The sequence below is a fragment of the Haliaeetus albicilla genome, chromosome 10 (assembly GCF_947461875.1).
Source record: "Haliaeetus albicilla chromosome 10, bHalAlb1.1, whole genome shotgun sequence".
Lineage (NCBI taxonomy): Eukaryota > Metazoa > Chordata > Aves > Accipitriformes > Accipitridae > Haliaeetus > Haliaeetus albicilla.
Genome location: NC_091492.1, coordinates 2,114,061 through 2,126,179, shown reverse-complemented (window position 1 = coordinate 2,126,179; position 12,119 = coordinate 2,114,061). Strand labels below are relative to the sequence as shown.

Below are 12,119 nucleotides of genomic sequence, written 5' to 3'. Positions count from 1 at the left end.
GTTTAAAAAAAAAAAAAAAAGTGATGCTCCTTTGCTGCAAAGTATTTGGGCTATTTGTGTCCTCCCGGAACTTTAAAGGAAAAATCAGTGCCATCCCATTTCTCCCCCCCCCCGCCAAAGCAAAAGGTGCCCCCGGTTTGCAGCTGGGGGCTGCTCCCGGGAACCGGGTTCCGCTTTTCTCCTGTCATCGGCTGTCACGATCCCACCTCTCCCGGGAAAGTGTCGCCTCTGCCCCGGCGGGGTGACCCCCCCCCGGGGGATAAAGAGTTAATCCCCCACCCCCCGACTTCAGCTGCAAAAAATATGAAGTGAGGATAGATCTGCTCATCTGCTGAGCAGAGAAGTTGCCTTTGATGTCGGTCCTTCCTTTCCTCCTCCTTTTTTTTTTTTTAATTTTTTTTTTCTCCCCCCCCCCCCTTAACCCTTCTGCCGGTGCTTGTTGGCTCCCGGGTGGATTTACGGACACACCCCCCCCTTCCCCTCCCCGGGAGTATCGTGAGCGTGGCAGAGGGTCGCCGACATGCAGGGACATCGTGGGGTGCTGGCATCTCCCCACCCATTTGCTTCCCCCCCCAAAAAAAAAACCTCCCGGGATGTGCATCCCCCCGGCAGCGCTCCCCCTGGTCCCGGGGCAGGGGGGGGACACTGGCGACCAGAGGAGCGGGGTGGCGAGCGAGCTGTCACCTGGGGTGGCCCGAGCCTTTTTTTGGTGTTGGTGGTGTGGGGTTTTTTTTTTTTGGGGGGGGGGGGGTTAACCCCTTTTCTTCGCCACCGAAGAAAAGCGCTGCTGTCGCTTTAAGGCAGAAGTCCCTTTAAGTGACTTTCCATTTGCTGCTTTGGAGAGCTGAGAATTTGGTTTCCCAGCTTTCCTCTGAATTGTGTGCAGTAGTCAGAGGGAGTTAAAAAAAAAAAAGAAAAATTTAAAAATAAAAACAAAAAATAATGTACACTCGGGAAAGCTGCAGCAGCAGCAAGCCAAGGGAAAAAGGGGAAAAAAACACCCTGAGGTTTAGGGAAAAAACTAAGATTTAGGGAAAAAACCCTAAGATTCAGGGGGGAAAAGTCATCTGCTAACGTTTCCCTTTGCCTTCCTGCTCCCGTTCCGTTCTCCCTGCGTGGGGAGCAGAGGAGTGGGGCAGTGGCCGATGGTGAAACCTCCCCACGGGACACAGAGGGGGGGACCGGGAGGATGCTGCATCCCCCCGGGGGTAGCAGGGTGTCTGCACCTACCCGCACCGGGCACCGATGGGGTTAATAGCCCTCCTCAGCTGGGGAGCATCATAAATTGCAACCGTGCCCCACCAAATTAATTTGCACTTTCTTTTCCTAATGTTTGCTCTGAGAAAAACAACAAAAAAAAAAAAGAGGAAAAAAGAGGAGAAAAAAAAAGCCCCTAAATAAATAAGCAGCCTGGAAGGGGGCTGGGGGAAGGCTGTTTCCTCAATTAGCTGGGACTTGCCTTCTCTTGACGAACGGAAGGCAGCGCGTTTTAGCCTCTGGATTTGTGGAGCTTTCTCAAAGTGCCAAGTCTGGTTATACGGGGACTTTGGAGGGTTAGGTGGAGGAATCTGAGTCGTGCTCTGCTCCGTTAACTCCTTCGGGGCTGAGCGGCTTTGGGAACCCTGGCCTGGCAATGCAAAACGAACCGGCAACCCCATAAGGAGGGAGATTTTTGGCACCCGAGCGCTTGGGAGAGGCGATTCCTCCAGCCGGGACCTCGCCGGGGTGGGGGTTCACCTGCACAAGGTGCCCTGATGGAGAGATGCCGTGGGGACGGACGGACCTCGGGACGGGATGAGCGTATTTGTCATAGTCGGTAGTGGGTGACTCGCGGGAACCACGGTCGAAGAGCAGTTTTTGGGGGGCTGTGCAGAAGGTCGGGGTGTATCGGCGGTCCTTGCGCCTGGGAGGAGAGGTTGAGGACGCGGTTAGCTTGCGGCGAGGTGCCGGCATCGCGGCACATCACACCCGTGCTGTACCGTCCCGTACCCTACCGCACCGCTCTTGGGGTCAGCAAACGTTGTACAAGCAGTAATGGCAGGAATTGCTTTTGGCACCGTAAAAATGCAGTTAATATTTGGGGATAAACGTGAGAACTGGCTGCACACCACCACCAGCCAACAGCTTTGGAGAGAGACATCCTAACCAGGCTGGTGCAGGGAAAATGCTCCCTGGCGGAATAGAGTTGCCTGTGTTGCAAGTCAGCCAGGGTACATGGGGAAATACCTTCACCTATATGGAGAGAAAATCTGGGAATTGAAAATTCACATCCCGGTCTGTCCCATCCTTGGAAAAGAGGCCTTGGCCGTGCATGGTCGTGGGATGTCTTGATGTGGCTCCTGCTGACTTGCCTTTGCCCAGAGACCCGCTGTCCCCGGGAAGGCGGCCCACATCACACCCCGCGCCGGCACGGCTGGAGCCGGCACCCCGTAAAGCCGCCGAGCCTGCTTTATGGGCAAGTGCGGGCAGCACAGGAGGGGCTCTCACCTGCCTGCGCCTGGCAGGGAAGCCTGCCCGCCTCGCAGTCACACTAAGGCTCCTTTACCCCTCACTGGAAGCATAAAGGGGCCTTAAAAAGGAAGCAAAAGTAACTTAAATTTAATTTACACTCACTTAGAGACCTCTTTACATGGCTAGAGGAGCATAAAGGGGCCTTAATGTAGCTGGGAATCAACCCCTGAAGGTATCTGCGCCTGACTGCTGGGCATTCATTTTGCAGAAGCTCACCTCAGGCTGCAATCCAGCTTTTAATTCCTCAACCCAGATCTGCCGACGGACGGGGAGCAACAGCATCGGCCCTGGTGGGGTTAGGTCTCATTTACACGTGCGTAAGCGAAATCGGAGTTGGGCTTCCACGGAATAACTTGAAGGGAGCGTGGTCTTGGCACATTTGTGCCAGCCTCGGGTCTCTCCATCATCCGCTTGGGATCGAGCGAGAGGATTTCCCAGTTTAAATTCCCGCTCTGGCATGGAAAGGGACTCTCCTCTCCCTCCTGCCGAAGGGCAGAGGACCGGGGAAGAGAAGCTGGATGACTCACGGAGGGGATGGCCGATGGTGTTCCTCGTCACTTAACACCCGCTCACGTGGATGTGGCTTCCCGGGAAGACTGAGCCTGCCCTCGCCTCTCCGTTATGGCAAAAAAAGCGAAGATTGATGGCGCCGTGCGCTGCGCGGAGGAAACTGCATCATGGCCGTGTGCCCCGGGAGACACCGCGGAGTTGTTTGGGGTTTGCCTGGTCCCCTACAGATCCCAACTCCTGGCTGGCCGGAGCCCCTACAGCTATCATTGCCGAGGTGCTGCTTGTTTTAAAGCACCCACACCGCAGCCCAGCAAAGGGCAAGGGTCCGCCAGCCATTTAGCAGCATCCCCTGTGCCACCAGGAATCCCTGTGCCAGCCCTGTCACGGGCTCGCTGCATTCCGGAGGAGCTGGAAGAAGTGACATCCAACCCCAGGTTTGATGAACTTGAGCCAGGATTCAGGGAAAGCCGGCCGGTGTGGGATGGTGGGACGGCTGGGAGGGAAGATTTGGGTCTCGTGTGGACTATCCCTGTGCACCCCAGGCAGCCGGGGCACTCCTGCCTGCCTGCACGTGGCCTGAGTTTTCCAGGATAACACCCATCAGGCGTGCGAGAGCCGGCGTCTCCCTTTGGAGCATCACCGGAGGGTACTGGGATCCAGCGTCTCTGCTTATTTATAGCCCTCAAAGACCTTGGAGTAAAGAGCCTGTGGACGAGGCCACTGGTGGAAGAGGCTGAAGCCAAGAACTTGACGTATCTCAGAAAAGTACAAGGTGTTTATATCTAAGAAAACCATCCAGGTTTATCACAACTCTGGTTCAGAAGGGAATATTCAACCCGGAGCTTTAGAGCTGCGTTTAATGATGACCAGGGCCAGCATTCCCATGGGCAGAGTCCGGCTTGGGACTGTCCCCCCATCCTTCACTATGGGATGCTCTCAGAGACACGGGGACAGACAAAACGGCCGGAGGTCTGACCCTTTCTCGCCATTCCCATGCTCGCAGAGTCGCTGGCATCAGCCCTCTCCACTGTGCAGCAGGATTCAGGAGCGTGCATTTTGCTTTGCGAGGACGCACATCCCTCCTTCCTCCGGGGTCCTGCAAACGTAGGAACGAAATCCAGCAGGCAAGGACCGGTGCTTGTGCTGTGCCCTGTGTTTTCTTTTGGTTTTTAATCTGCTTTTTTTTAGTCTTTGGTTTTAAACATGTTTAACGGTCACCTGTTCCTGACCTGGCGGGCAGCGGGGTCGGGAGCGTGGCACATGAGTGCCAGGCGCTGGCAGGGCGGCAGGCAGGTATTTGCACTGCGTTTTGGCCTCCTTGCAAGCCCGGCTTCCCCCGTGCCAACCCTTGCTGCCTGCCCACCCGCCTTCCAGGCAGCGCTCTGAAATCCGCCTGGCACCGACTCCTTCCCCTCTCATGGCTTTGCCCGCCGGCAAGGTCTTCTCCATCCCTGCATTACCCACCAGCTCTGCCCCGGTGCCCTCGCCGTGCCTGGGACGGGCTGCTGGAGCCCACGGGAAGGAGCTGGGCACGGTCGAGTCCCCGGGTGCAATGCACGGTGAACTGCAGGACCCAAACCAGCTCGTGCATCGATAGAGATCTCCTTCAGAAGGCATGTGAAAAATGCAGCCGCGGGCGACCATCAGTGTCCCCTTCAAAAAAAAAAAGAACCTGATCTATTTTTGGTTTGGATCTGCTGCTTTTTAATTAAGGGGAACCGCCTGCCCCCTCCCTGTGGCCGCACAGAGCTGCCCGGACAAACGGGGTGGCAGGAATTATTTAACGCCCCTTCCTGTCAAGCTGTCATGTTTAATTAGCACCCTCCCGCCCCAGCCCAGGTTAAAACCAGGCTGCAATAACACCGGGTGCTGGCCCGGGGCTTCCCACTCAGCAGCACCTCCAAAATACCTCCCTGGGAGGGACGTGTAAGGGGACCCCCACGTTTCTCCGGGCGTTGCACCGTGCGTTAATGTTTCTTCTTAGCTGGACCGCGCCGTTGCGGTCGGGACTCCCCCGGTGAAGGACTGGCTGCAGACTCAGAGTTGGAGACCCTCGGTAGCCCTGCAAGGGGGAAAGGCTGCTCTGTGGTCCCGTACAGCCGCGGGGGGATGATAAGCGAAAAACAGCTTTGTGGCTCTGCCCGACGCATCTGAAACTGCGCAGCCAAGAGATGCAAACTGCTCCCGTAGACATCTCCTGCCAGCCCGGAGGTGTTCGGGCAATGCTACCAGGTTCTTTTGGCACCGGCTGGCTGGTATTTTGCCTCTCTGGGCAGGTCTAGGATCTCCCTGGACTGGGCATCGCCTGCCCCCGAAAGCACCGACCCTGAAAAGCCTGGGATCTTCGGAGGAAGAGGAGGAGGAGGCAAGCTGGGAGCAGAGATGCACATGGGGCGTTCAGAGCGACCTCCCCTCCCACCCGTGGTGGGCCCGTGGTGGCCGCTGCCAGGGGATCACGGTTGGCGTTGCCTTCAGCCGAGTCCCCTGCCCACCCCACCTAGCCTGGGGGAATGATCTTCAAACGCCAACGCTGGGCTGCAGAGGATGGGAAGGAGCCCTGTGCTCTCCTGGTACTTATCAGCGGCCAGGAAACAAATTTTTCTAATTGACAGCAACCCACAGCATTTTACAGAGGTGAGAGAAGGCCGGCGGTCTATCGGGCGTGCTGTGAAACTGGAGCGGGACAACATCCAGCCCTGGTGGATAGAGCGGAGCTGACCTGCCTTGGCCGGCTCCGGTCCAATAACTCGCTTGTGTTTGCATTTAATTACAAACGTAAAAAAGCCCTTTCTTTTCACAACAACAAAGCCTTGAACCACACTTCAAAGTTGGGTTTCTGGGACAGTTGCATACCTTTTAAAAATAGCCCTCTGAGCGGTGCCAAGTGCTAAATGGATTGCAGAGGGCAGGTCCCCCACGTGGGGCTTCAAACAGCCCAGGCAGCGCCGCTGCCTGCGACTGCTGCCGCTCCCCCGAGACCCTCCCAAAGAGGGTCCGTGTGTCGCATGAAGCTGCAGCTCTGCTTTTTCCTTCTCTTGGGCTTTACTTCGTGGGTGCTGCAAATCGGGAGATGGCGAGGCTGAAGCTGCCAGGCAAAGCCCTTGGAGGGTGTTTGGGAACGGCGTGGAAGTGCCCACTTGAGCTGACGTCCTCCTGGCCTTAAGTGCCATTCGGGAGGCAGTGGTTTATCATCTGGGAAGTTGTAACTGGAATATCCATGGCAGGGAAACGGCTGGAGAGGAAACTGAGGCAGTGCTGGTTCAGATCCAGGTGTCCTCCCACCCCATCCCAGTCTCTGCTGGGACTCGTCTGGCTTCTGAGGAGTGTCCTGGTCCTTCAGCCCCACCTTGGTCCTGCTTGTGGTCAAGTGTCCTCAGAGCTGATGGTTTGGGGTCTTTTGACTCTAAAACAAGGAGTTTTGCCCCTCTGAGTGTTTTTCTAAGCGTCGACTGAGTTTATTTTCTCCCTTGCCTGTTGGCGACACAGAAATCATAATATACAGAGTGGGAAAGAGGAGGTCTGTAGCAAAGAGAGCCCAGTTCTCACGGCGATTAACTGAGATAAACACAAATCTACCCAGCAGCACTGACGTGCCCTGGCTCGGAGCATCCTCGTCCCTGCCCCGACCTCCCTCAGCAGCAGCACGGGCAGGACTCTTCCCGTGGGACCGCTGCTGCCAGGGATTTAGGCAGGGGCTGCCTCCCCGGAGCCAGCCCCGAGAGGGCAGGTTGTCCAAAGTCAAGGTGGAAGTTTTAAAGAAGGTGTTTCTTACCGCAAGGAAGTAGAAACCATGTCTCTGAGGAGCCAGGACCTGGGGCCGGGAGATGAGGATTTGCTTCAAGCAAATTTGTTGCATTTTTCTGGGGTAGCATCTCTTCGCCTGTGATGCCTCATGGGCATGTGGGAGCCTGAAAGCTGTTGACGAAGATGAGGGAGTTTGACCTGTGCCGTGAAGCAAGGCATCAGGTCTCTTCCCTGTTCGGCTTTCTCAGAAGCAAAGTCAGGGTGGATGAGATCTGGTGAGATGTCAGCATCCTGCAGCATCCTCCGGTGCTTTGGGATCGGCATGGCTGATGCCCCCAAGACCCACAGGACCACGCCAGCACCGTTCAGATGCTCCCACCGCGGGCTGAGTCCCTGATCGCCGTTCCCATCACTGCGGAGGGTGCTGCTCCTTTCCTTCATGGAGAAATGCTGCCTGGGCTGGGGCTCTTCCATAAAGCCCTGCAAACCCAGCAGAAGCAAATTGCTACCTACTGGAGATGAAACCCGGCTCCCAGGGCAAAGGAGACTGCATGTAACTCTGGGAAAAGCTATTCGTGTCGGAAGCGTGCTTTTCTTGGACTGCTCCGCTGTATTTATGCAGGCTGGTATGTGGGGAGTAATTAGAACCTCATCCCAAGTACTTGACGAGCATGTTTTCCATTCTAGATGTTGACAGGTCAGGCTATCCGGCCATCCCTCTGTGCCTAAAAATGTTGACATTTTATCTTTGCTGAAACCAAAACAAGGTCCCAGGAAGTTCTTGGACCGGAGAGAGCGATGCTGCTTATTGACAGCCTGCCGGTTACACGCGTGGTGCTTCACACGCATGTGAAAACACCAGGCTCCCTGTGCCCACACCTAACCCTGCCGGGGTGATGGGAATGGGGGGGAATGGGAGAAGCCGGTGCAGGCATCCATGTGGAGGGGCTCGGGCTGTCCCGGCTGCTGAGGGGCATGGGAAAAGGATGCTGAATGGAGCAGAGCGAGGAGGGCTGGGAGGCGTTTGCCTGGACGAGGCTGGATGGGTGCAAGGGCAACCTGCTCCCACCCAGAGTGGGGATTTGGGCACCTCGGAGCAGCCGCTGGAGAGTCTGTGCTGCTGCAAGAGCGGAAACAGGGAGAGGTGGGTGCTTCAAACCTCCAGACCGTGGGTTTCACTAAAAACCTGGTGTCTAACCTGGCAGGAGAGAGACGTGAGGATACTGAGGATGCACTCGCTCTTATCTCTCTAAAAGACCTTGTAAAACCTGCAGGAAATACCCAGGAGGCAGCCTGGGCTGGAAAAGCTTACGAAGCTGTTGGAGGAGGTTTCGGGGAGTTCACACAGCCCTGAGTGGCCGAACTAAACCGACCTCATTTCAGGGGATTCATGAGATGAAAGGGGAGCCTGTTGGGAACCATCCCCTCTGCCCTTGCCCGCCACGGTCCAGGCGTCCCAGCCCACACCTCGGATCTCCCTTTCCACCCCTCCGAAGCTGGAAAAGCCCCTGGAGGACACACCAGAAGGGCTGGGTTAATTGCCTGATTGTGGGATGCCTGTTCTTCAGCAAACGGATTAATAACGGGGAGGGGAAGGAGCACGCTGGGGTGGGAGCACCCTCAAACCCTGCCTGTGCATCCCAGCAACCTGGGGGACGGGATGCTGGAGGGAGGGGATGGACTGGAAGGAGCTGGACTGGCTGCAGGCAAGACCAACAGCCGTGGCATCGCTCCCATCCCGCCGATCCCCACGTTTCGCAGCAGCCCTGCTCCCATTTTGGGTCATGGCTCGCTGCCGGAGCATCGTGTCGGGGAAGGAGGATTATTTTCCTTCTCCACGTTTGCCTTCCATGCAAACCAGCCCTACTGTGTAATGTTTCTCATTTCCTCTATACATTAATGAAGGCTCGAAGTGAAAAGCTGCACACTTAGGCTGACCTAACCCCGAGCTAAGCCAGCAGCCGGAGGGACACAATGAGCCGGCTGTTTGGACCTGGCTGGCACCGGCTCCTTGTCTGCTCCCAACACAATGGTGTTTTCCTTGGCCGGCGTTCAGAGGCGCGGGAGGGAGACGGTGACAGGGAGGATTCCCACAGTCCCCCCGGCGAAACTGCCCAACACCGTGGCATCGTGCCGCCGGGACGTGCCACGGAGCCGAGCCCATCCTTGGTGGTGTGATCCTGCGGTGCTGGCTCTCTCCGAAGGGTGCAGGGAGCGGGGTGAGATGGGCAGCGCAGCCGAGCATGGCATGAGATGCTACCGGCGGAGGAACCAGCACCAGTATCTGTGTGTGCAGGGTCTCTGTTTCATCCATCCCATTGGCATCCTCTTGGAAATTTAAAAAAAACCAAACCTACATTTAGTGGTGGAGCATTGCTCTTGAAATGGAAAATTTGGGCTTTTTTTTGTCCACCTTCTCAGCTGACACTAATCACGGACTAGCTCTGGTGGCTCACACCTGCATTTTGGGGTAATAAACCCTTTTTCCATAATATTCTCCCCGCAGCTTTAGCAAGTGCTGTGCTTCCCAATAGCATTTCCACTAAGACCAGTGTTCTATTTCATATAAAGTCCTTCTGAACATGTTTCGGTGGCCTCTTCTCCCTCCGGACCAAGGAAGCATTTCATTGCCATTTATCGTGCCACAGTGGAGGAGACGGGGCGGCAGCAGGGCAGCGCAGTGGGTGCATGTACAGCGCCTGGCAGATCTCGTACATGTTGCTTTTCCATCAGCTCAGCACACGATGGGGACACGGGCATAACGAGAGGCAGCAACCCATCACGGCCTTGCAGAGCTCACACCGCGTTGCGCATCTGGTGTATTATTTATAGAAATTCAAGCCCTATTTCACCTGCACACACTGCAGCTGGCTAATCTCCTCCCAGGGAGGTAAAGTTTTTAATGAAAACCTGCTCTAGCTATCCGTGTGAGCGTTGGGGTTAAGCACTGGCTTTTCGTTGCCTTGATATCTGCTCAGGGCGAGAGCAGGTGAGCTGCGATCCCGACCTCGCGTTCCCCGGCTGCTCCAGCAGCAATGCTGCATGCCAGGGAGCGATGCCAGGTCCCTGCCCAACGCCGCGCAAGAGGCACTGCTTCTCGCCCCGATGCTTCGTCACCCTCTGGCTGGAAGTCCGAAACCCCTTTCCTGCCATCCTCCACCTGCCTCCACCTCAATTGCAAGCAAGGAATTGCAAGCAAGGAATTGCAAGCAAGGCAATTGCGAGCAAGGAATTGCAATTAAGGCAATTGCGAGCAAGGAATTATGAGCGAGGAATTGCGAGCAAGGCAAATTGCGAGCGAGGAATTGCGAGCAAGGCAAATTGTGAGCAAGGAACTGCAAGCAAGGCAAATCGCAAGCAAGGAATCGCAAGCAAGGCAACTGCAAGCAAGGAATTGCGAGCAAGGTGGGTGTTTCCCAGAGCATCCTGGTGGGATCCCTTTCTTCAGCTCGCTGCTTTTCACTCTTCAGGATTATTTTTTTTAATTTGGAAGCAGCGTAAAGCAGTGCTGCAGGTGCCTGCAGATGCTATCCAGGTTGGCGCAGCAGTAACCCACAGCAAATCTCCAACAGTGGAGAACCCAGGTTGCACATGAGCCGGAGCAATGAGCCCAGGGCTTGTCACGGTGCTCCCAGGGAGCAGGGCGCGATGCTGCCGAGAGCTTAGGGTTAAGCTTTAAGTCCAGTATTGGTGCAAAAAATATGAGAATCCGGTTCTACATACCATCCCGGACAGAAGGTACCTGGTGGCAGAGGCTCTCCCATCGCACACGCTGCGGCATCGCTGGCTCCGCTGCCGAAGCTGCAAGCTGAGCAATTCAAGCGGGAAGGTTTTGAGTAGTGGGGATAATTAATTTTGGAAGAGATTACGAAAGCTGTGGTGAATTCTCTGTCACTTCGAGAGCCCAAAGCAGACTCTGGACGCTGGTGTAAAATATCTGCTTTCATTCAACCGCAAGCTCTCGGGGCGAGGCCAGAATCCCTCGGTGAGACTTTTCTGGCCAGCGCTGTGCTGGAAACCAGTGACTGGCTGATCAGAGGGAAGAGTAGTAATCTTAATTTATCACATACTTTTCATCCCAAAGCACTTCCACAGTCCGAGCGATCTTCACTGCCAACTGTTTGCAGCAATCCTTTCAACTACCCGAGCTGAAATGTTTCCTGGGCTGTGATGGCAGCGAGGGCTGTCGGGAGGCAGAGGCAGGTTGCTCTGAAAAATCTCTTTTTCCAGTAGGGAGAAATCCTTCCAGAGAGATGCACAAGCTGGACAGACGGAGCTCCCCGGATGGGAATGTCGGCTGGGGAGAGTTTCACAACCCCGAGTTCATGGCAAGGTCCTTGGGATGACTACAGGGCTTGCACGGCGTGGATCCGGTCTGCATCCCGACGGATTTTGCAATATAACATCCCTCCCACAGCTGTCAGGGTGTTGCTGCCGGCAGCCTTGGCTTGCAGGAGGAGCGAGCCGGGAAATTTTGTGGCATCAAAGGCCATCACGCTTTGCACGAGCAGCCCCGAGACAGTGGCACCAGCCACGCGAGGGCCTGGCTTGCAGAGAATATTTCAATGCAGCCCTGCATCCCGGCCGGGATGGCTTCTCGGTGGGGCTGGATAAAACCTCGAGGCCAGGAACGGCACATCCGAGCATTACTCAGCACTGGAAATCGAGGTCTTAGCCCTGTTTGCCCATGACAGGTCTAAACTGGGATTTTTTTCTCCGCAGCTCCGGGGTTAAATGGGAGCTGCACACCCCGATGCGTGCTGCAGATGTGGGAGATGCACACCCCGATGGGTACGGTCCTCTGGCCGGGCAGGCTGGAGATCATCTCCGTGCTGCTTCTCCCAGCCCCAGTCCCACCTCGCCATGGCCTCAGCCACATCCAGCACCAGCCTCCTGACTTTGCAGCTTTTGAAGCGATTCCCTGGGCAGCCGCCCCCCGCTTCCTTCCAGGCCTCGCCGGGGACTTACATGAAAAGGTCATTTATGAAACCTGACGTTTTATTTCATTGCAAATGCCCCGGCGAGGGCCGGGCTTGAACTCCGCTTTTATTCCACATGGCTCCTATTTATTTCTCGGATGGATTAGTAAATCACAGCTGTCACTAAATATTAGCCCGGCTGTTTCATCAGCTCTCCCTCTGCAAGCTGACAGTTCATTAGAGCGCGGTACCCGTCAGGATGCTGCCACCGCCTCGCCCTCTGAGCAAGGCTTTTCTTCCAGGCTCGGCCATGCCCTGCGCCATCCCAACCCGCTGTAGAAATGCAAGCAGCGATGAGTTAAAACTAACAAAAATAAAAGGCTTCCTAGGTAACAGCTCCTTATCCAGTTATCATTTCTGGAAAAGCCAATGGAA

General features: G+C 55.8%; 1 protein-coding gene across 6 annotated transcripts in view; it reads left to right on the top strand.

Moving 5' to 3' along the window:
• The window catches only part of ZNF469 (zinc finger protein 469), a 209,318-nt gene that overhangs the window by 159,616 nt on the left and 37,583 nt on the right, over positions 1 to 12,119 (top strand). The gene's annotated exons all lie outside the window — the stretch shown is intronic.